The 24554-nt window shown below is 41.5% G+C and overlaps 1 long non-coding RNA gene across 1 annotated transcript; it reads right to left on the bottom strand.

Moving 5' to 3' along the window:
• Positions 1–22477: 22477 nt before the first annotated feature.
• On the bottom strand, positions 22478–23582 carry LOC123488481. Its single transcript, XR_006660114.1, has 3 exons — positions 23161–23582; positions 22631–22684; positions 22478–22545 (listed from the first exon to the last, which is right to left on the bottom strand). It is a non-coding gene; the product is annotated as an uncharacterized LOC123488481 (long non-coding RNA).
• Between the last annotated feature and the right edge of the window lie 972 nt (positions 23583–24554).

Here is a 24554-nt window from a genome sequence, read left to right on the forward strand (position 1 = left end):
GTGTGGAAAGGAGTGGGTGTGTCTAAAGGAAAGTAGTGGGCGTGTGGAAAGGAGTGGGTGTGTCTAAAGGAAAGTAGTGGGCGTGTGGAAAGGAGTGGGTGTGTCTAAAGGAAAGTAGTGGGCGTGTGGAAAGGAGTGGGTGTGTCTAAAGGAAAGTAGTGGGCGTCTGGAAAGGAGTGGGTGTGTCTAAAGGAAAGTAGTAGGTGTCTGAAAGGAGTGGGTGTGTCTAAAGGAAAGTAGTAGGTGTCTGGAAAGGAGTGGGTGTGTCTAAAGGAAAGTAGTGGGCGTGTGGAAAGGAGTGGGTGTGTCTAAAGGAAAGTAGTGGGCGTGTGGAAAGGAGTGGGTGTGTCTAAAGGAAAGTAGTGGGCGTGTGGAAAGGAGTGGGTGTGTCTAAAGGAAAGTAGTGGGCGTGTGGAAAGGAGTGGGTGTGTCTAAAGGAAAGTAGTGGGGCGTGTGGAAAGGAGTGGGTGTGTCTAAAGGAAAGTAGTGGGCGTGTGGAAAGGAGTGGGTGTGTCTAAAGGAAAGTAGTGGGCGTGTGGAAAGGAGTGGGTGTGTCTAATGGAAAGTAGTGGGCGTGTGGAAAGGAGTGGGTGTGTCTAAAGGAAAGTAGTGGGCGTCTGGAAAGGAGTGGGTGTGTCTAAAGGAAAGTAGTGAGCGTCTGGAAAGGAGTGGGTGTGTCTAAAGGAAAGTAGTGGGCGTGTGGAAAGGAGTGGGTGTGTCTAAAGGAAAGTAGTGGGCGTGTGGAAAGGAGTGGGTGTGTCTAAAGGAAAGTAGTGGGCGTGTGGAAAGGAGTGGTGTGTGTCTAATGGAAAGTAGTGGGCGTGTGGAAAGGAGTGGGTGTGTCTAAAGGAAAGTAGTGGGCGTCTGGAAAGGAGTGGGTGTGTCTAAAGGAAAGTAGTGAGCGTCTGGGAAAGGAGTGGGTGTGTCTAAAAGGAAAGTAGTGGGCGTGTGGAAAGGAGTGGGTGTGTCTAAAGGAAAGTAGTGGGCGTGTGGAAAGGAGTGGGTGTGTCTAAAGGAAAGTAGTGGGCGTGTGGAAAGGAGTGGGTGTGTCTAAAGGAAAGTAGTGGGCGTGTGGAAAGCAGTGGGTGTGTCTAAAGGAAAGTAGTGGGGGTGTGGAAAGGAGTGGGTGTGTCTAAAGCGCTATAGGTTAGATGGTTTTGATTGAGCTGTGTTTTTTCTCGTCCATTTCTTACCATGCAACTACTGTATTTTTTCTTATAATGTCATTGATTGGCTAAATGGAAGGTAGTACCCATACAACATGATGATTACATCACCAGTTAGGTACCTAGCCAGTAGCCACATTGCGACATGGTGGACTCCCAGCAAGGGACTAGCTAGCTAGCTAGATAATTCAGCCTAATGCTATTTCAACATGTTTTTGATGATATCATTTATGTAAAGATTTGCCAGTGGATATCTGTATTGGTAGACTCATTAATTCCTGTTTAGCTATAAACCTTTTTCCGATGTGATGTCATTCTTCGGATTTCATCACTCAATTATCTAAGGTTAGCTAATGTCACCCATATAGCTACTAATGTCACACATTGCATTCATCCTAGCTACTGTACTATCAACTGGCTTGCTATATTAGGGTAGCTCTAGATGCGGGGGAAACTTCATATATTTGTATTATCTATAAAGATTATAAAAAGGCCATTAGGTAGCTAGCTAGGTTGAAACTGCTGGGGAATAGCTATCTAGATAGCTAACTCCCACTATCAACTGAGTTCATCAATATATCTAAGGATATATTTCTAGAAATAAACAATATATGTTCTAGTCATATTTTAAAGACGTAAGCACATAACACCCAGACAGATGTAGAACTTCAGTGACCCGAGCATCAGGAAAATCTCCCTGTTCTTCAGGTTTATTCTGGAGTTTATTCAGGAAGGCACACATGTTAGATAAAAATACAGCTAACTAGGGTCTCCTGAGTGGCGCAGCGGTCTAAGGCACTGCATCGCAGTGCTTGAGGCGTAACTACAGACGTGGGTTCGATCCCAGGCTGTGTCACAACCAGCCGTGACCAGGAGTCCCATAGGGCGGCGCACAATTGGCCCAGCGACATCCGGGTTAGGTTAGGGTTTGTCCCAGGGGAGCTTTACTTGGCTCCTCACGCTCTTGCAACTCCTTGTGGCGGGCTGGGCGCCTGCAGGCTGACTTCAGTCGTCAGTTGAACAGTGTTTCCTCCAACACATTGGTATGGCTGGCTTCCGGGTTATGGGCATTATGAAGCGCTGTTTGGCAGGTCATGTTTCGGAGGACGAATGACTCGACCTTCGCCTGTCCCGAGCCCATTGGGGAGGTGCAGCGATGAGAAAATATCGCAATTGGATCGCAATTGGACATCAAGAAATTGGGGAGAAAAAGGGGCAAAACAATTTAAACACTTGAGTAAATGAGGGATACACAGTATATTGAAAGCAGGTGCTTCTACACAGGTGTGGTTCCTGAGTTAATTAAGCAATTAACATCGCATCATGCTTAGGGTCATGCATACAAAATGCTGGGCAGGCCATTTTTTTGGCCCCCATAAGATGACAATGCCCCCATCCACAGGGCATGAGTGCCTGAATCGTTTGATGAAAACTATACAAACCATATGCCATGGCCGTCACAGTCACCAGATCTCAACCAAATTGAACACTTATGGGAGATTCTGGAGCGGCTCCTGACACAGCATTTTCCACCACCATCAACAAAACACCAAAGGATGGAATTTCTTGAGGAAGACTGGTGTCGCTTCCCTCCAATAGAGTTCAGACACTTGTAGAATCTATGCCAAGGTGCATTGAAACTATTCTGCCTCATGGTGGCTCAACGTCCTATTAAAAGACACTATGCTGGTGTTTTCTTTATTTAGGCAATTACATGTTATTGTCTATATCATGCAGAATTGTCATCTCATTGTTCCTTAGGAAGCTCGTTCTATAATACAGACGTTGGTGATTTCTGTCCCAGGTAGTTGCAAAAATCTGGTAACTTTCCCCAAATTCCCTTGTTTTCCAGAAAACCCGGTTGGAAGGTTTCCTGAATCAGGAGGGAATAAACAGTAAATCTGGAATCTTCAAACAGGATTTCTGGAAAACCTGGGGATTATGGGAAAGTTGGTGGATTTTTGCAACTCTAGTCCCAGGAGACTGAACTGTGGGCACGTTTTTATTCCTGCCTAGCACAAACATCTCATTCAACTAATCATGGTCTTCCATTTAGACCACATTTAGTTGAGTGAAGTGTTAGTAGAGTGCTGGAACCTGGACACTCCTGTGTAAACTGTGGCTGTCTTGACTACAACTGTCTAAATACAGGTGCCATGTTTTCTTTTGCTAATCCATGCAGGTTTGTCATCTCATAAGGAGTGGAGAAGCCCTATGCACCATAAACCTTAATACTGGAGTAACTTCCTGTCAGAGAAACTGTGATTAGAGGGTTAGACAGGAGGCCCTGGGCCAATGGGAGGTCACGGGTGAGGGCTTGGGGGTCAGAGAGAGTGGGCTAGTATGTTTAACATGGCCCGGTGCCCCGGGTGGGTGGAGTTTGCACATTTTAGACCATTCCATTGGTCCTTATGTGAAATCTCCACCAATCTGGGGCACCGAGCCATGCAAAATGAACTGGCCCAGTAAGAGGGGACATTACAGACATGAAGATAGAACTCCCCCAACACTCCTCACATTGATTTGCTGCGTCTGATTTAAAGGCCCGCTTATAGTCCTCAATAATCAACAATGTAATACTTATTACATGTTAAAACTCTTGCTTTCTTTCAAGCACACTCAGTACTTCTATCCATCCCTCTCCAGGTGCCAGAGACAGAACATTCCAAGGACCTCCAGAGCCTTCTGACCAATTACCTGCCATCTCTCCAGAGCACAGAGAAGTAGGCTCCATTTGTAATAGTATACTGATGCAACTTCACTACTGCTGTCTGTGTGATATAGCAGATAATCAAGGTCTTCACTAGTGCTGTCTGTGTGATATAGTAGATAATCAAGGCCTTCACTAGTGCTGTCTGTGTGATATAGCAGATAATCAAGGTCTTCACTAGTGCTGTCTGTGTGATATAGCAGATAATCAAGGTCTTCACTAGTGCTGTCTGTGTGATAGAGCAGATAATCAAGGTCTTCACTAGTGCTGTCTGTGTGATATAGCAGATAATCAAGGCCTTCACTAGTGCTGTCTGTGTGATATAGCAGATAATCAAGGCCTTCACTAGTGCTGTCTGTGTGATATAGCAGATAATCAAGGTCTTCACTAGTGCTGTCTGTGTGATAGAGCAGATAATCAAGGCCTTCACTAGTGCTGTCTGTGTGATATAGCAGATAATCCAGGGTCCCTGGTTGGGTTTACTGTACTTCAGAACTCATGTTCTCTCCTTCGAAAACTCTCCCAGACTTCAATAAAAACGTGTTATTCCGCCTGTCCCCAGACAACACTATGATTCAAAAGTCAAAAATCATGTCTCATGTCCAGGGTGAATAACACTTTTATTAATGTATATTTAAAAACATATATATATATCACTTGTGTCGACTAAAATATACACTGAATGTACAAAACATTAGGAACACCTGCTCTTTCCATGACAGACTGACCAGGTGAATGCTATGATGCCTTATTGATGTCACCTGTTGAATCCACTTTAAATCAGTGTAGATGAAGGGGAAGAGACAGGTTAAATAAGGATTTTTAAGCCTTGAGACAACTGAGACATGGGTTGTATGTGTGCCATTCAGAGGGTGAACAGGCAATAAAATATTTAAGTGCCTTTGAACTGGGTATGGAAGTAGGTGCCAGGCGCACCGGATTTGAGTGTGTCAAGAACTGCACCGCTGCTGGGTTGACGCTCAACAGTTTCCTGTGTGTATCAAGAATGGTCCACCACCCAAAGGACATCCAAAGGACATCCAGCCAACTTGATACAACTGTGGGAAGCATTGGAGTCAACATGGGCCAGCATCCCTGTGGAACGCTTTTGACACCTTGTAGAGTCCATGCCCCAACGAATTGAGGCTGTTCTGAGGGCAAAAGGGGATGCATTGCAATATTAGGAAGGTGTTCCTAATGTTTTGTACACTTTGTATATCAAAGACCAGATTGAAGAATGGGACATAGATAAGTGAATATCAGTTCTTGCATTTGTATGAGTTTGTATGAATGAGTGGTTACAGGATATGTAGACGTTCCAAACTGACAGAAGGGTGTTCCACATTCTTTGTTTAGCAATGACTAAAAGTCCCAACTGGACAAGTCCAGAAATTAAAAATGTAAAAGTCCTTGAGGAACGGTCCATGGTCACCCCACGGCAGGCACGCTCTGAGGGATCCAATCCAGTGTTTGCAGCAGGCCTCTCCTGGGTTGTGTTGTACTCAGTGAAAGAGAGAGATTGTCAGATTGCGCCGTAGGGCCAAGTATAATAAACTGCAATACCTCTCCAAAAATGATGAAACTAAATCACAATGAAGCAACAAAAGAACTAAGGAAAGGAGTATAATCATATCAAAGCAAAAACAAACAATAATGGGGAAATCAATAAGGCTTGATACTGTCATTTCAACCTAAATAAATGGAGAAACGGGACAGTGGCTCAAGTAATGTTATCTGGTATCAACAAAGGTCAACGTCTATTCAGGAAAGTTCAGGTTCTCAATGGTCTCTGTCGTAAGAGCCAGTGGAGGGACACTAGTGACTCAAATAGTTCAGATGTGAGCTGGGAGTGAGTGTTCAGGCAGAAAAGTCTCTATAATCCACAATACTCACCTTCATTCAACTCACCTTGTCCTGGTCTGCTTCTGGGTTCTGCTTTAGAGAATCGTGACATCACATGCGTAGTTATTTGCTCTTTATCAAAAATACTTTTGTTTAATTAGACACATGCTATGAAACGACTACATGTGATATTAAAACTATGTTCATAATTTTAGCCATTGATGATGAATGTATTTGGATAACTGCATTGAACTTGATTGATCTGTCAATGAGGAATAAAGTTTGTACATTCATTTGTAATGGTCAACCTCTTCTTCTCTTATGTGTAATTATATACAAAACAACTATGTTTTTATAATTTTTAGTGTTTGTCTGCAGCTGAAGAAGAAAGGAAGTTCAAATGAGCATCACAAAGCTATATTTGACCTATTCACTAACATGTTTTGTCAGCATAAGCAACTTTGTGACCTGCTAGAGTACTATAGCTTTATTGATCTACTGAATCATTGTCGTTTTGGGGGTTATCTTTACAGTAAATATAATGCTTTTGTGTAATTCATGGCATTCAAAACATATTGTCACATTTACCCACGCGGTTGGATTTTAACATTGAGGAGGCAACAGCAGTTCTTTACTATTCTTGCCCAGAGTGAGGCTTTTATTTGCTAGTGGAGATATAGTCGGTGAACTGTACAATTATTTACCAGCAAAATAACAAACCGGACGTGAACACTATGTAGGCCTCAAACTGAGTAAACTAGTGCTCTCAAAGAAAAAACCCAGGCTCAATCATGCCTGAAAACCCAGCAGCATGCCAACCCGTTCCCTGTCCTCTCTCAAACAAGGTAATGCCAGGGTTTAAATACCCCTACCCATAATGCAACAGCCAATAAAAAGAACACATGATACAATGACATTACACATTATATATATGCATGTATTTACCTATAAACATTGTAATAAAGGTGCTAACCATGCTTAATGCATAGAAAGAACATTGGCATATAATCATAACTACAGAAATAGAATATATCAATGTGCTTCTTTTAAAAGGTTTACATTCTCAATGTAATTATTCATAATTAGGTTTTAGATTAGGTGACTGAGGACATAAGGACATGTATATGTCTATTTATCTACTCAAAACATGTCACTACACCTCTACACCACCATGGGGACAAGCCAATTTGCCAGCCACCAGTATTCTCTACAATGCATATGTGATGTATTGAAACACTTAGACACTAAAAACACCCCCCTTTATTTTCTTTGAAACAAGGTTAATTGTCTAGCTAATCACTCTCACTTCTTTATTCCACATGCAGGACTTAGTCTGTAGTGGGTTGTCTGGTTGTGGGTAGGGAAACAGCTAATTATAGGCTAGCTATTAGCTTCGTTAATTTTTGGTCGCAGTGCTCTGAATAATATAGGTAGTTTGCGAAGCTTTGATCAGCATGAACATTCTAAAATGGCTGGGCAGTGCAACCAACTGACAAGTTCTTTGTTCTTCAAAGATATGGCGGGCCTTTGTCAGCACTGCCGACTGTGCTGTTGTCACTGAAACATGATTAAAATTTTTGGGGCGTCTACAGCAATGTACCAAAAATGTGTTAGTCAACCTGAAGAATGTATTCAGTGAACACAGACTCTGAACACAGAGCATGTTACATCAACGAAAAGCCCAGCTGGCATTTGAGAGACCTGAGAAGTCAATTTAGCCAGGAAGGAGAATGGAATCTGAAACTTCTCATGGAATAATTTATTCATTGGTTTCCCCTCATGTAAGCCTACTGGTTGTTTGGCACATTGTTTAATGTATAGTAGGCCTTTGCTTTTCACTTCAATGCATAATTAATTTGCATTACACACAGTCGTTGTGTGATAGGCTACTGTAAAAGTTACTATGGAAACGATGCAGCCTAGTTTTTCACCCCCTTCCTGCTCTCTCGCTATAGTGTGTGTGTGTGTGTGTGTGTGTGTGTGTGTGTGTTGCTCTATGAATGGTCATTCACTCTTATTCGTGGCAGATTGAAATGAGCTACTGTCATGTAGGAAATGTAACATCAGCTCTGAATATAGAATACGCACTTAGTTTGATTTAGTTATCTTTTCTGAAACTCTCCCACAGAGAGAAGTGGCAGCTTGGCTTACTGTAGGTTACGCTCATTGCTTAGTGTCACATTCTACAGAAATGTAGCCTATAGTTCTAATTATTGAAGTTCAGGCTATGAAGCCTGTACAATGTCTGATAGCCTAGTGGCACTCATCCTGTCCAGCTGATCTGTGTGTGTTGATAGACACAAATGATGTGTAGGCCTACGACAGTTGGATAGACACAAATGATGTGTAGGCCTACGACAGATATGGTTGTTGATAGACACAAATGATGTGTAGGCCTACGACAGATATGGTTGTTGATAGACACAAATGAGTGAGGCCTCGACAGATATGGAGACCAAAGAGTGTAGGCCTACGACAGATACGGTTGCATTTCAGATACACTTGTAGTTAGTAATGGGGTGCATATCTTAATTGTGTTATTATACAAACAATGGTTGTTGATGTGTACGGCTACATTTCAGATACATTTTTGTACATTTCAACAGCACTAGGACCATCATTTCAACAGCAGTAGAACCATCATTTCAACAGCACTAGGACCATCATTTCAACAGTACTAGGACCATCATTTCAACAGCACCAGGACCATCATTTCAACAGTACTAGGACCATCATTTCAACAGCACCAGGACCATCATTTCAACAGCACTAGGACCATCATTTCAACAGCAGTAGGACCATCATTTCAACAGCACTAGGACCATCATTTCAACAGCACTAGGACCATTCTGGTCTCCTGAGTGGCGCAGTGGTCTAAGGCACTGCATCGCAGTGCTAGCTGTGCCACTAGAGATCCTGGTTCGAATCCAGGCTCTGCTGTAGCCGGCCGCAACCGGGAGACCAATGGGGCGGCGCACAATTGGCCCAGCGTCGTCCAGGGTAGGGGAGGGAATGGCAGGCAGGGAGGTAGGTAGCCCCCGCACATTGACTATGCAACGGTACCCCCCTGTATATATAGCCTCCCTACTGTCACTTTATTCTATTGTATATATAGCCTCCCTACTGTCACTTTATTTTTTACTTCTGCTCTTTTTTTCTCAACACTTTTTTGTTGTTGTTTTATTCTTACTTTTTTGTTTAAAATAAATGCACTGTTGGTTAAGGGCTGTAAGTAAGCATTTCACTGTAATGTCTGCACCTGTTGTATTCGGCGCATGTGACCAATAAAATTTGATTTGATTTGATTTGAGGTAGCTCAGTTGATAGAGCATGGCGTTTGCAACGCCAGGGTTGTGGGTTTGATTCCCACGGGGGGCCAGTATGAAAATAATAATGTGTGCACTAACTGTAAGTCGCTCTGGATAAGAGTGTCTGGTAAATGTAAAATCTACCTTGTTTTATTAGGGCTCTAAAGCAATACTATTTGTGCCCCCTCATCCCTGCCCCACAGCCTGTAGAGATTCAGAAGGTAGTTCTCCAGTTCTCAATCCATGGTGGGGCACAACTAGTATTGCTTTAGAACCCTGATAAATGCTCTACCAATTGAGCTACAGAGGACCACACTTGCCTGCATCTAGCTTATCTATGGTGTAATCATTAGTCCAACAGTTGCAAACAAGTTTCTATTGGACAAATTCAGGTATGTTTATCCCTGTTTCATTCCGTTTTGCTTTCGTTTAAGAAACGTTTTTCAACAAATTGGCGGAATGAATACACCCTGATCACACGTGAACAGTTCACTTTCATAGCCAAACAGTTTGTTGTATTCTTTCTTAGCAGTTACACCGACGGGCCCCGGTGGAAATAAATTAGTAAAACCAAAAGCTTACCTTGACTTGGAAGAGTTCCAGTGTTAGATAGTCATAGCCAGCTACCTAACATAGCATCCCTCTGTTTGAGCCGGGTATTTGAGTAGGCAAAACTAACCATTTGCATTTGCTAGCTAAGTAAGTGAAACTGAAAAAAATGACAAAATATCTCTCTCTCTTGCTCCTCCTTCATTTTTGAAGAAATGCATTTGTTAAAAACTGTTCGACTATTGTCTTTCTCTCTCTTTGAGTCAACTACTCACTACATTTTATGCACTGCAGTGCTAGCTAGCTGTAGCTTATGCTTTCATTTACATTTACATTTTAGTCATTTAGCAGACGCTCTTATCCAGAGCGACTTACAGGAGCAATTAGGGTTAAGTGCCTTGCTCAAGGGCACATTTACGTCATTTAGCAGACGCTCCAGAGCGACTCACAAATTGATGCATTCACCCTATAGCCAGTGGGATAACCACTTTACAATTTTTTTTTTGGGGGGGGCTGGGGGGTAGAAGGATTACTTTATCTTATCCCAGGTATTCCTTAAAGAGGTGGGGTTTCAAATGTCTCCGGAAGGTGGTGAGTGACTCCGCTGTGGGGTGGGGGGGGATTACTTTATCCTATCCCAGGTATTCCTTAAGGAGGTGGGGTTTCAAATGTCTCCGGAAGGTGGTGAGTGGCTCCGCTGTCCTGGCGTCGTGAGGGAGCTTGTTCCACCATTGGGGTGCCAGAGCAGCGAACAGTTTTGACTGGGCTGAGCGGGAACTATGCTTCCGCAGAGGAAGGGGAGCCAGCAGGCCAGAGGTGGATGAACGCAATGCCCTCGTTTGGGTGTAGGGACTGATCAGAGCCCGAAGGTACAGAGGTGCCGTTCCCCTCGCTGCTCCAAAGGCAAGCACCATGGTCTTGTAACGGATGCGAGCTTCAACTGGAAGCCAGTGGAGTGTGCGGAGGAGGGAGGTGACGTGAGAGAACTTGGGAAGGTTGAACACCAGACGGGCTGCGGCATTCTGGATGAGTTGTAGGGGTTTAATGGCACATGCAGGGAGGCCAGCCAACAGCGAGTTGCAGTAATCCAGACGGGAGATGACAAGTGCCTGGATTAGGACCTGTGCCGCTTCCTGTGTAAGGCAGGGTCGTACTCTCCGAATGTTGTAGAGCATGAACCTGCAGGAGCGGGTCACCGCCTTGATGTTAGCGGAGAACGACAGGGTGTTGTCCAGGGTCACGCCAAGGCTCTTCGCACTCTGGGAGGAGGACACAACGGAGTTGTCAACCGTGATGGCGAGATCATGGAACGGGCAGTCCTTCCCGGGAGGAAGAGCAGCTCCGTCTTGCCAGGGTTCAGCTTGAGGTGGTGATCCGTCATCCATACTGATATGTCTGCCAGACATGCAGAGATGCGATTCGCCACCTGGTTATCAGAAGAGGGAAAGGAGAAGATTAGTTGTGTATCGTCAGCGTAGCAATGATAGGAGAGGAGGAAAATGTGGCAAAGAGCTTCCCTAGGGTTAGAGGCAGATGCTTGGAATTTAGAGTGGTAGAAGGTACTAGATTTCAGTACTAGATTCATTCTCTGATCCTTTGAATTGGTGGACAACATGTCAGTTCATGCTGCAAAAGGTTAGAGGATGTCCTGCGGAAGTTGTCATAATTACTGTGTAAGTCTATGGAAGGGGGTGAGAACCATGAGCCTCCTAGGTTTTGTGTTGAAGTCAATGTACCCAGAGGTGGACGGAAGCTAGCTGTCATTGCAAAACAGTGTGTTTTAATCAATTATTTGGTTAAATATTAATGTATATATTTTTTTATAGTTGTATCTGAAAAGGATAACTTTTTTAATGTTTCACTATTATTTAAAAAAAATGAAATTCACTGAGTATGGTCCTCCCCTTCCTCCTCTAAGGAGTTTCCACTGATTGCAGGGAATACTGACTGGAGATGTTCCGCCCTCCAAGGCCCCTGAACCTGTGTAGGGATGTGATTTGGATTGGACTGTGACTTTTTTATGTATTTTAATTTTGTGTGATGTAGTTTTTCCCCCTTTTCCACAATGGACATTTATTTTTTCTCTGGTTTACTAACCGAACAGTAGGTGGAGGCATACACATTACGTGAACGTCATTATACTAGATAAGAAGAAGAAGAGGTAGAGGGACCACCCATACCTAAAAATGTATGCACACATGACTGTAAGTCGCTTTGGATAAAAGCGTCTGCTAAATGGCATATTATTATTATTATTATTATTATTATTTATTATTATTATTAAGAGGTAGTTAGTCCATCAATCTAATAGATGTCGATGTTGCACTGTGGTAGTGGGGGAACAGGAAGTTCCGGGTTGGCGCGACCCATTGTTCAGAATAAAGAATGCGCCAGACATGTGCTGTCAAGACGAAAACTTTGTGTCTGTTTCAAATGTATTACTAGAGGTATGTAATAGCACGTTTAAACTTTCTAATATCGAAAGAACATGTCATAACATGCTAGTTAACAAATACCGCAAGGTATTCTCCCATTTGGTAAAGTTATTATGTGTTATTTTTGTGTCAAACCGAGTGAGTGAAAGAACGTGATAAAAACTATTTTACAAGTCACATAGCTAGATATTTGCGATTTGTCTGAATGGATGTACATAATTTCGTCAAAGTAACTTAATAAAATAAACCATTTGAGATTTCTGTGTTCGTTTGACATGTTATTGGTTTTGTGTAAAAATGTATAATCTTACGAGCTGTTAAAATGGCGTCGTCCATTCTGATGTTCGTTTAAAGTCCACGTAGAAGATAATGGCCCCTATCAGATATTTATGTAGTTGGTGCAGTATATTATTTTACTGTAGTAAATATACATTGGGTGTTCGGGGTTGTTAGAGCCCTGAATGCTGATTGGCTGAAAGCCGTGGTAATTCAGACCTACACCACAAGTATGACAAAAGCAATATTTGTGCTGTTCTACATATGTTGGTAACCAGTTTTATAATAGCAATTAGGCGACTCAGGCGTTGCATCGTGCCTAACAGCCCTTAGCCGTGGTATATTGACCATATACCACACCTCCTCGGGCCTTATTGCATAAATATACATGAGTTCTAACTTGGAAAAGCATTTATTGTACAATTTATGCTCCCCGCATATAACCACGAAGACGGCCGGAAAGGCCCTAAAGTATTGGAGATTTTTCAGTTAATCGCGGTTAACCACTATCTCACACAAGGATAGAAAACATAACAAGCTAAGTATGGTGCAAAAGGAAATGGCTCAGTTGAAACAAAGACAGGAAATGGCTCAGTATACGCCTATGGAGAAAGAACCACTTAAAGGGTTAAAACAGAGCCAGGAAGTGGCATAACAAGGTTTGGTCCCGCCACCATTGTTTCCAAAAACAGACTGAATAGAAGGAAGAGAAGTCAGATTGTGCCACTATTAAAGAATAAACAAGTGGGTGGGACAGTCAAGATGTTAATATTGGAAACAATGGTGGAGTAAACTAACCAGGGATGGATTAAGAAAAAGGTGTGTACTAGGAGCAAAAATGAAACTGTATAAAAACTGACAACTGAGTGTAGGAGAGTAGTTGCTCTGCAGACCAGCTCGGCTCTATTGCTTGTGTAAAAAAGTATATCTTGATTCTACAAAAACTCTGGAAGTACTTTGTTTTTACTGAGGATAAGGACAATTCTCCACAACATTGTCTGTTTCTCTTTATTACTACAGGCCGACTAGGATTAAATCTGAGGCCTGTAACATCAACCGTGAGGACAAACCCAGCCTGCCTCTCTCCTTCCACACTGAGTCCAAACCTACATTCACTGGGTCCTGATTGACAGTCGAGCCCAGTTTGCACCGCAGGTACAAGAGATGGCATCAGTGAAGCTGGAAGACTGCAGTCAAACACTGGAGCTGAATGTCAACATTAAAGATGAAGAAGAGGAGGAGAAGATTGGGAAATCTGTTTCTCATGGTAAGAGCAGGTTCGTTCCAACTTCCCAGTGTACATGAACAGTTGCAGTAGAACTGTTTCATGATGAACTGTTTCAATGAGAAGGTAGATGTTATTTCATGCTACTGAGACTTGCATGGATGACACCAGTATAGTCTGTTTTGGAATGGGTGGCCAGTAATAAACTGACCCTGAACATCTAAAACTAAGAGCCTGTATTTGGTACAAATCATTTCCTAAGTTCTAGACCTCAGCTGAATCTGGTAATGAATGGTGTGGCTGTTTAACAAGTTGAGGAGACTAAATTACTTGGCATTACCTTAGATTGTAAACTGTCATGGTCAAAACGTATAGATTCAATGGTTGTAAAGATGGGGAGAGGTCTGTCTGTAATAGATGCTCTGCTGTTTTGACACCACACTCCAAAAATCAAGTTCTGCAGGTTCTAGATTTGTCTTATCTTGTTTATTGTCCAGTCGTGTTGGTCGAGTGCTGTAAGGAAAGACCTAGTTAAGTTAATAAGTATATAGGTTAAAGGTTAAGAACTTTTGTGAAAGAACACAGTTTGAAAGATATGGCATACAGAAGCAAACCGGATGGACATCATGAAAATGATCGGAGAGGTTGAGGAGTAAAAAAACGTAGGCTACGTTGCCTTTTAAAATGTTTTTATGTAATGTTTCATGTTTTGTGTGGACCCCAGGAAGACTAGCTGCTGCTTTTGCGACAGCTTATGGGGATCCTAATACAATACCAAATTACCCAAATACCAGTATTGCCAGCATGTGTTTTATTAACTGGGCTGTCTGGAGTGATCAGAGAGTAGACTAAAGAAGTGACGTAGACAAACTGCCAGTAATTAGAACTTCTATGAAATGAGTCTGTGTAGTTACTAGGCTTGGGTGGTATACTGGATACCAGGGAATTTGGAAAAAGCCACTGGATGGGTTTTCAATACAGCTGAATCTGTTTTCTTGAAGTTTTTCTTGATTAATTTGAATATTTGTAGCTACTTTTTGAGTAAATACCTGCAGTCAACTTGTGCAATACGTTACGAGATAAAGAACATTACGTCACATTATTATGTAGCTTACGGTAGTCCCCAGTCAACGAGAAGAGACCGGAGCCTTGTGAATCACTCTCTGTCGTGCAGCATGCGCCAGGTGATCTAATTACAGTATGGAATTCACAACTAAATATTTGCCAGCTAGATATCTAATAAATATTAAGTTAATAGTCTACAATGTGCTAAATGCTCTGCAGTTGTCCATTTGGTTTGCTAATTTAGTAGTTAGTTAGCTGTCTAGCTAAGTGGTTAGCTTCTTTCCAAAATCAAGCATCCCCTTGCTAACAGCAGAGAATCCCCTCCTGGATCAAGACCCTTGCTGGCTAATATTAGTTTTGTGTGGGCAGCAAATTGTGAGAAGTGTTTGAGTTACTTGTATTGTTGAGGTCAGAAACTGTACAAAATGTTTGCAATGCACTCGTTAGCATTTAGTTAGCGTTCTCTATGATGATTCCTTAGTACTAGTTAGCATTTTGTTAGCATTCTGCTCACAACGTTTTTTGGCCTTTGAATATTAGTACTTTTAAAATAAATACCTGTAGTCAAGTTGTTCGCTAGGTAATAGATAAAGCACATCGCGATCATAATTTCGCCTGTTAGATAATTTTTCATTATGACGCTTTCAGTTAGGTTCTGAACAAACAGAGTAAAAACTCAAACGACATCTAGGAAAAGCTCAAACTAAGTTTATTCACCCACAGGGTCAAACAGCTGCAAAGACAAAGCATGATTACACAAGCACATATATTTATAACCTCCTTCTAGACGGGGTCAATACATCTCTGATGCTAGTCAGGAACTTAATTGGTTCTTCTCACTGGTGTAGTCATGGCCCTGCCTGATGCTAGAACCTTCGTGGGCGTGAAAGTGTATGCGTGTGAGATAGGACTGTAGTAGGAGGGTCGTTGTGGTGGGCCCCTCTGGTCCCCCCTCCCAGAGGTTTCTTCTCACTTCATCTGTTGACATGACCTCGAGCCGGATTCCTTGCTCCTCCCTAGTTCCGCAACTGGCCTGCCTTATCAGGAACTGAAACTAGACTGTTGTCCTTTGCCTCCTTCCTTAAGAACAGAATATTTCTGCACTTCCCCTTGACAGGTTTTTAGACATTTTAGCTAAATAATAAAAAATGGAAATATCACATTTACATAAGTATTCAGACCTTTGACAGCGATTACATCATTGAATCTTCTTGGGTATGATGCTACAACCTTGGCACATCTGTATTTGGAGAGTTTCTCCCATTATACTCTGCAGATCCTCTCAAGCTCTGACAGGTTGGATGGGGAGCGCTGCTGCACAGCTATTTTCAGGTTTCTCCAGAGATGTTCGATTGGGTTCAAGTCCGGGCTCTGGCTGGACCACTCAAGCACATTCAGAGACTTGTACCGAAGACACTCCTGCTTTGTCTTGGCTGTGTGCTTAGGGTTGTTGTCCTGTTGGAAGGTGAATCTTTGCCCCAGTCTGAGGTCCTGAGCGCTCAGGAGCAGGTTTTCATCAAGGATCTCTCTCTGTACTATGCTCAGTTCATCTTTGCCTCGATCCTAACTAGTCTACCAGTCCCTGATGCTGAAAAACATCCCGACAGCATGATGCGGCCACCACCATGTTTTACCATAGGGATGGTGCCAGGTTTCCTCCCACGGGGCGCTTGGCATTCAGGCCAGTCATGTGCCTTTTACTGAAGAGTGGCTTCCGTCTGGCCACTCTACCATAAAGGCCTGATTGCTGGAGTGCTGCAGAGATGTTTATCCTTCTGGAAGGTTCTCCCATCTCCAGAGGAACTATAGAGCTCTGTTAGTGACCATCGTGTTCTTGGTCACCTCCTGACCAAGGCCCTTCTCCCCGATTGCTCAGTTTGGCCGGGCGGCCGTTCTAGGAAGAGTCTTGGGGGTTCCAAACTTCTTCCATTTAAGAATGATGGAGGCCACTGTGTTCTTGGGGACCTTCAATGCTGCAGACATGTTTTGGTACCCTTGCCCAGATCTGTGCCATGACACATTCCTGTCTTGCGGCTCTACAGACAACTCCTTCGACCTCATGGCTTGGTTTTTACTCTGACATGCTCTGTCAACTGTGGGACCTTATATAAACAGGTGTGTGCCTTACCAAATCATGTCCAATCAATTGAATTTACCAAGGATTGGCTCCAATCAAGTTGTAGAAACATCTCAAGGATGATGAATGGAAACAGGTTGCACCTGGGCTCAATTTCGAGTCTCATAGCAAATGTTCTGAATACTTATGTAAATAGGGTAGTTCTGTTTTATTTTTAACATATTAGCAACATTAAAAAAAAAAAAAAAACTGTTTTCGCTTTGTCATTATGGGGTATTGTGTGTAGATTGCTGAGGATTATTAGTTTTTTTATCCATTTTAGAATAAGGCTGCAACGTAACAAAATGTGGAAAAAGTCAAGGGGGTCTGAATACTTTCCGAATGCACTTGTTAGCAGTTGATGTTATTCTTCAATAACACAGACCCCAAAGGAAATTAGGGGGAGAAAAATATATTTATTCAAAAAAGAACCAATCATTGTTATGCTGGAAAGTAGATTGTAGATGTTTATTCTTCCCTGTCCTCAGTGTTTTCCCACTGAACAAAGAGACAGGATGTAGTTTATACCCAAGCCTTGCCTGTGGTTGACCAATTGTTCCATTTCGGAAATTGCATTCACGAATCAATGTAACTGTTTTTAGTCTTTGCTGTAATAAAGGCTTAACAATAAAACATTACAACAGACTCTCTGGTACGCTTATAATTTATTTACTATTTAGTGCGCTTCAACCTGTCAGACAAGCTCAGTGCATATGGTGGATTTGATTACCTGGATGTGCGTATATTCTTCAGCTTTTGTATTTGATTTGATTAAAACACACCATTCACCCTCTGAATGGCACACATACACAATCCATGTCTCGATTGTCTCAAGGCTTAAAAGTCCTTCATTAATCTGTCTCCTCCCCTTCATCGACACTGATCTGAAGTGGATTTAACAAGTGGCATCAATGAGAGATCATAGCTCTCACCTGGTCATTATATTCCTGGAAAGAGTTCATAATGTTTTGTACACTCAGTGCATATCACACCAATTGACTTTTTTAAAATGCTGTTCACACAGGTGACATTGAGACATTCTCTACATCCAGAGAGCAACAGCAGGAAGATCGCAGAGCTAAGAGGTCTCACCACTGCCCACATTGTGAGGAGATTTTCCCAATTCTATCAAAGCTAAAACTACACCTAAAAATACACACAGGAGAGAATCTGTATTCCTGCACTGACTGTGGGAAGAGCTTCACAACATCACAGGCTCTGACAGTTCATCAGAGAGTGCACACAGGAGAGAAGCCTTACTCCTGCTCTGACTGTGGGGCAAGTTTCTCACAACTGGGCACCTTAAAACAACATGAACGTAGACATACAGGAGAAAAGCCTTACTCCTGCTCTGACTGTGTAAAATGCTTCACAACATCAGCTGAGCTAAAAGTTCATCAGAGAACACACACAGGAGAGAAGCCTTACTCCTGCTCTAACTGTGGGAAGAGTTTCTCTCGACTGGGCCACTTAGAAAAACATGAACGTATACATACAGGAGAGAAGCCGTATTCCTGCTCTGACTGTGTGAAATGCTTCACAACATCATCTAAGCTAACAGTTCATCAGAGAACACACACAGGAGAGAAGCCTTACTCCTGCTCTGACTGTGGGGCAAGTTTCTCTCAATTGGGCCACTTAAAACAACATGAACGTATACACACAGGAGAGAAGCCTTACTCCTGCTCTGAATGTGGGAAGAGTTTCTCTCGACTGGGCAGCTTAAAAACACATGAATGTATACACACAGGAGAGAAGCCTTACTCCTGCTTTGCCTGTGGAAAATGCTTCTCGACAACATCTCAGCTAACAGTTCATCAGAGAACACACACAGGATAGAAGCCGTTTTCCTGCTCTGACTGTGGAAAGATTTTCTTTTAAATGGGCCATTTTAAAAAGACACAAAGGTAAACATAAAGGAGAGAAGCCTTACCACTGATCTGACTGTAGAAAATGTTTTAAAACAACAGCTGAGCTAAAAGGTCATCAGAGAACACACACAGGAGAGAATCCTTATTTCTGTTCTTAATATGGCAAGAGTTTCTCCCGATTGGGCAACGTAAAAACACACCAACGGTTACACACTGGAGAGAAGACTTATTACTGCACTGACTGTGAGACGAGATTCTACAGATTGGGCAATTTAAAAAGACACCAACGTATACATAAGAAGTGGTAGTGGATTGGATCAAATGAAGAAAGTGTAGAACACTATTGTAATCCTTTTTTTTTTTGTGGAACCAATCCAGGCTTGTCCAGGATTGGTTCCACAAACATGACAGTAAATTCAGGTTACTGCAGTGGCCTTCCGAGGCACCAGATCTCAATCCAATTGTGCATCTGTGGGAGGAGATGGAATGAGCTATTCGGAGTAGAAATCCACTACCACTCAACTTGACACAACTGTGGGAAGCATTGCAGTCAACATGGGCCAAAATCCCAGTGGAACGCTTTCGACACCTTGGACAGTCCATGCCCCGACGAATTGAGGCTGTTCTGAGGACAAAGGGGGATGCAACTCAATATTAGGAAGGTGTTCCTAATGTTTTGTACACTCAGTGCCTTTGGAAAGTATTCAGACCCCTCGACTTCTTCCACATTTTGTTAGGTTACAGCCTTATTATATTATTGATGAAATAAAACATTTTCCTCATCAATCTACACACAACAGCCTTTTTTAGAATTTTTAGCAAATGTATTAAAAATAAAAACCTGAAATACCTTATTTACATAAGTATTCAGACCCTTTTCTATGAGACTTGAAATTAAGCTCAGGTACAACCTGTTTCCATTAATCATCCTTGAGATGTTTCTACAACTTGATTGGAGTCAATCTGTGGTAAATTCTATTGATTGGACATGATTTGGAAAGGCACACACCTGTCTATATAAGGTCAAAAAATGATACTGGGCCAAGAAACATGGAGAGAAGAAACTGCCAGATGTGTCATAATAGGACACACATTTGATATGGAACATTGGATACATTCAGCAGGGTTGGAAAAAACACAGTCAAACACGTTTTAAATGTATTGTCGGAAGGGCTGTGGTCACCATTCAGAACAGACCCTAGGAAACACACAGTATTAAATAGAGCCATGACTACATGGAACTCTCTGCCAGGTAACTCAAACTGGCAATAAAACCAGATTCAAAAAACATAAAATAAAATAAACCTTATGGCACATAAAAAAAAATAACAGGAACTTTTAGCTCAGCTGATGTTGTGAAGCATTTTACACATATATGTATATACTGTATTCTATAATATTCTACTGTATCTTAGTCCATGCCGCTCTGTCATTGGTTGTCCATATATGTATATACTGTATTCTATAATATTCTACTGTATCTTAGTCCATGTCGCTCTGTCATTGGTTGTCCATATATGTATATACTGTATTCTATAATATTCTACTGTATCTTAGTCCATGTCGCTCTGTCATTGGTTGTCCATATATGTATATACTGTATTCTATAATATTCTACTGTATATGCCGCTCTGTCATTGCTTGTCCATATTCAGTTGAAGTCGGAAGTTTACATAGACTTAGGTTGGAGTCATTAAAACTCGTTTTTCAACCACTCCACACATTTCTTGGTAACAAACTATAGTTTCTATACACAATTCCCCAAAATGACAAAGCAAACACAGGTTCTTAGGAATGTTTTTCACATTTATTAAAATCTGAAATACCTTATTTACATACAGTTGAAGTCGGAAGTTTACATTCACTCCACACATTTCTTGTTAACTATAGTTTTGGCAAGTCAGTCAGGACATCTAGTTAGTGCATGGCACAAGGACATTTTCCAAACATTGTTTACAGACAGATTATTTCACTTATTCACTGTATCACAATTCCAGTGGGTCAGAAGTTTACATACACTAATTGACTATGCCTTTAAACAGCTTGGAAAATTCCAGAAAATGATGTCATGGCTTTAGAAGCTTCTGATAGGCTAATTGACATCATTTTGAGTCAATTGGAGGTGTACCCGTGGATGAATTTCAAGGCCTACCTTGAAACTCAGTGCCTCTTTGCTTGACATCATGGGAAAATCAAAAGAAATCAGCCAAGACCTCAGAAAAAAAATGGTCTGGTTCATCCTTGGGAGCAATTTCCAAATGCCTGAAGGTACCACATTCATCTGTACAAACAATAGAATGCAAGTATAAACACCATGGGACCACGCAGTTGTCATACCACTCAGGAAGGAGACGCGTTCTGTCTCCTAGAGATGAACGTACTTTGGTGCGAAAAGTGCAAATCAATCCCAGAACAACAGCAAAGGACCTTGTGAAGGTGCTGGAGGAAACAGGTACAAAAGTATCTATATCCACAGTAAAACGAGTCTTATATCGACATAACCTGAAAGGCCGCTCAGCAAGAAAGAAACCACTGCTCCAAAACCGCTATAAAAAAGCCAGACTACAGTTTGCAACTGCACATGGGGACAAAGATTGTACTTTTTGGAGAAATGTCCTCTGGTCTGATGAAACAAAAATAGAACTGTTTGGCCATAATGACCATCGTCAATTTGTAAGTCGCTCTGGATAAGAGTGTCTGCTAAATGATGTAAATGTAAATGTTATGTTTAGAGGAAAAAGGGGGTAGGCTTGCAAGCCAAAGAACACCATCCCAACCGTGAAGCACGGGGGTGGCAGCATCATGCTGTGGGGTTGCTTTGCTGCAGGAGGTACTGGTGCACTTCACAAAATAGATGGCATCATGAGGAAGGAAAAATATGTGGATATATTGAAGCAACATCTCAAGACATCAGTCAGGAAGTTAAAGCTTGGTCGCAAATCGGTCTTCCAAATTGACAATGACCCCAAGCATACATCCAAAGTTGTGGCAAAATGGCTTAAGGACAACAAAGTCAAGGAATTGGAGTGGCCAATACAAACCCCTGACCTCAATCCTGTAGAAAATGTGTGGGCTGAACTGAAAAAGCGTGTGCGAGCAAGGAGGCCTACAAACCTGACTCAGTTACACCAGCTCTGTCAGGAGGAATGGGCCAAAATTCACCCAACTTATTGTGGGAAGCTTGTGGAAGGCTATCCGACACGTTTGACCCAAGTTAAACAATTTAAAGGCAATGCTACTGTAGTGTATGAAGAATTATGACTTTGCTAATGTTTTCAAGTGGAACCTGAGAGGATGTTTATTCAGTTTTACAGGGAGACGTTTTAGAGTGACACCCCATAGAACAGAGGAAGTCTGTTTGTTGGAGACAGGTGATTGGACAGTATGGGGAACCACCCATATCTTGGTAAAGATTATAAGTACTGGGTTGTAACAAAGAAGATCAGAACAGACATATTATTTTGGGACACTGTTCTCCGGATGCTGCAGACGTCTGTAAACTTATGCTGAAATCTTGTGATATAAATAAAACTTATAATCAAAGCACAGTATAAGCGGACTCCTTGGTTTCACAGCATAATTAGCAACGTTAACTCGACACTACACTACCAAATACTAATTGAGTGTATGTGAACTTCTGACCCACTGGGAATGTGATGAAAGAAATAAAAGCTGAAAGAAATAATTCTCTCTACTATTATTCTGACATTTCACATTCTTAAAATAAGGTGGTATACCATAATTTGCAAATAAATTCATAAAAATCCTACAATGTGATTTTCTGGATTTTTTTTCTCAATTTGTCTGTCATAGTTGACGTGTACCTATGATGAAAATTACAGGCCTCTCTCATCTTTTTAAGTGGGAGAACTTGCACAATATGTGGCTGACTAAATACTTTTTTTCCCCACTGTACCTTTAATGTATCCAGCAGGCATCTCAGAAGCCACAGGCTCATCAAGCAGGGATGGCAGCTCTTGGTCTAAAATATAAGAACAAATCATGCTGTTATTTAACCTTTCTACATTTACAATTTCGAGATCAATATCTTGATTTGTTAAAGAAACCTGATTCTGATGCTCTGTCTTGGCCAGCTTCTTCCTGGCTGCCACTTGGACTAACTGAGAAAACAGAAGGAAAAACATGAAGACATACTTTGCTTTTGAAACTGGCACAGAACCAAACGTGAAGGGATGTCAGTCAGGAGCTCAGTGGGAAGGTTCATGAATCCCAACAAAAATAAATGCTAAGCATTATTTATTTATTTATTTATTATGCTTTTAGTTTGATGGCAAATCCATACAGATATTTACAAACATGGCATCACACTTGTGTTTTACCCCAGAAGAATAGGGTGATTTCACTACTGTTGTAAATACAAGTTTCACCCATACACAGCACCACAACTATTTGGAAAGTTCTAACAGTATGCACAAAGTAGTAAAATGACTTTAAATAAGCTAATATGCAAAAATATGATGGTAATTGTATTATTTTGAATGGCTTTGAAAGGTTTGTAAAGCTATAATACTTCATACAATTCAATTGTTTACCCTAAAACTAATTGTTTACCCTAAAACTACAACCAGACACTTACTGTCGCTCTGGCTTGAGGTGGCACATGGCCTCAAGTCCTCTGCATCTGCAACTTCAGAGAATATCACAGATGTCAAACCGTTACCACATTTATAGTACACACTTAACAGATTTTCCTGTTCATCCCATACAGTTGGTAGGAACAGAACTTTGAGAAAGTAGGCTTGTTTATCAGACTTGAAACATTATGTACCTTGTTGTAGGGTCTTTTCAAAGACACTGGCTCTTGAAGTTACTAGGATAGCCACATTAGCAGCTAATTAGCGTTTCATTTTTGGGGGGTAAATGCAGGTGAATATATGGATCAAAGTCACCTTGTCCTAGAGAGATTTACACTGTTATCAAAACGTTACGCCAGGGTAAGCCTATCTTCCACCCAATGTAAAGCTGGGGTATATAAGATTTTCGTTGTTATTCTGTCCCTCACTGTTCAAATAAACCTACCATTAAAATTATAGACTGATCATTTCTTTGTCAGTGGGCAAACGTACAAAATCAGCAGGGGATCCAATACTATTTTCCCTCACTGTAAAATACCCCATTAAAAAATTAATAATCTAAAATGTGAAGTTTTGTCACACAACACAATGCCCAGTGGTGTAAAGTACTTAAATAAAAATACTTTAAAGTACTACTTAAGTCATTTTTTGGGTATCTGTACTTTACTTTACTATTTCTACTTTTGACAACTTTTACTTCACTACATTCCAAAAGAAAATGATGTACTTTTTACTCCATACATTTTCCCTGACACCTAAAAGTACTCGTTACATTTTGAATGCTTAGGACAGAAAAATGGTCAAATTCACGTAATTATCAAGAGAAAATCTGAGTGTTGGTGTGCCCCTGGCTATCCATAAATACAATTAAAAAAATAAAATGGTGTGTCGTCTGGTTTACTTAAAATTAGGAATTTTTAATTATTTATACATTTTCTTTGACTTTTGATAGTAAAGTATATTTTAGCAATTACATTTACTTTTGATACTTAAGTATATTTAAAACCACATACTTATAGACTTTTACTCAAGTAGTATTTTACTGGGTGACTTTCAGTTTTACTTGAGTCATTTTCTATTAAGGTATCTTTACTTTTACTCAAGTATGACAGTTGGGTGCTTTTTCTACCACTGACAATGCCACAGATGTCTCAAGTTTTGAGGGAGCATGCAATTGGCATGCTGACTGCAGGAATGACCACCAGAGCTGTTGCCAGATAATTTAATGTAATTTCTCTACCATAAGCCGCCTCCAACTTTGTTTTAGAGAATTTGGCAGTATGCCCAACCACCCTCACAACTGCAGACCAAGTGTATGGTGGTGTGTGGGCGAGCGGTTTGCTGATGTCAATGTCGTGAACACAGTACCCCATGTTAGTGTCAGGGTTATGGTATG

The sequence above is a fragment of the Coregonus clupeaformis genome, unplaced genomic scaffold (genome assembly GCF_020615455.1).
Source record: "Coregonus clupeaformis isolate EN_2021a unplaced genomic scaffold, ASM2061545v1 scaf2348, whole genome shotgun sequence".
Classification (NCBI taxonomy): Eukaryota; Metazoa; Chordata; class Actinopteri; order Salmoniformes; family Salmonidae; genus Coregonus; species Coregonus clupeaformis.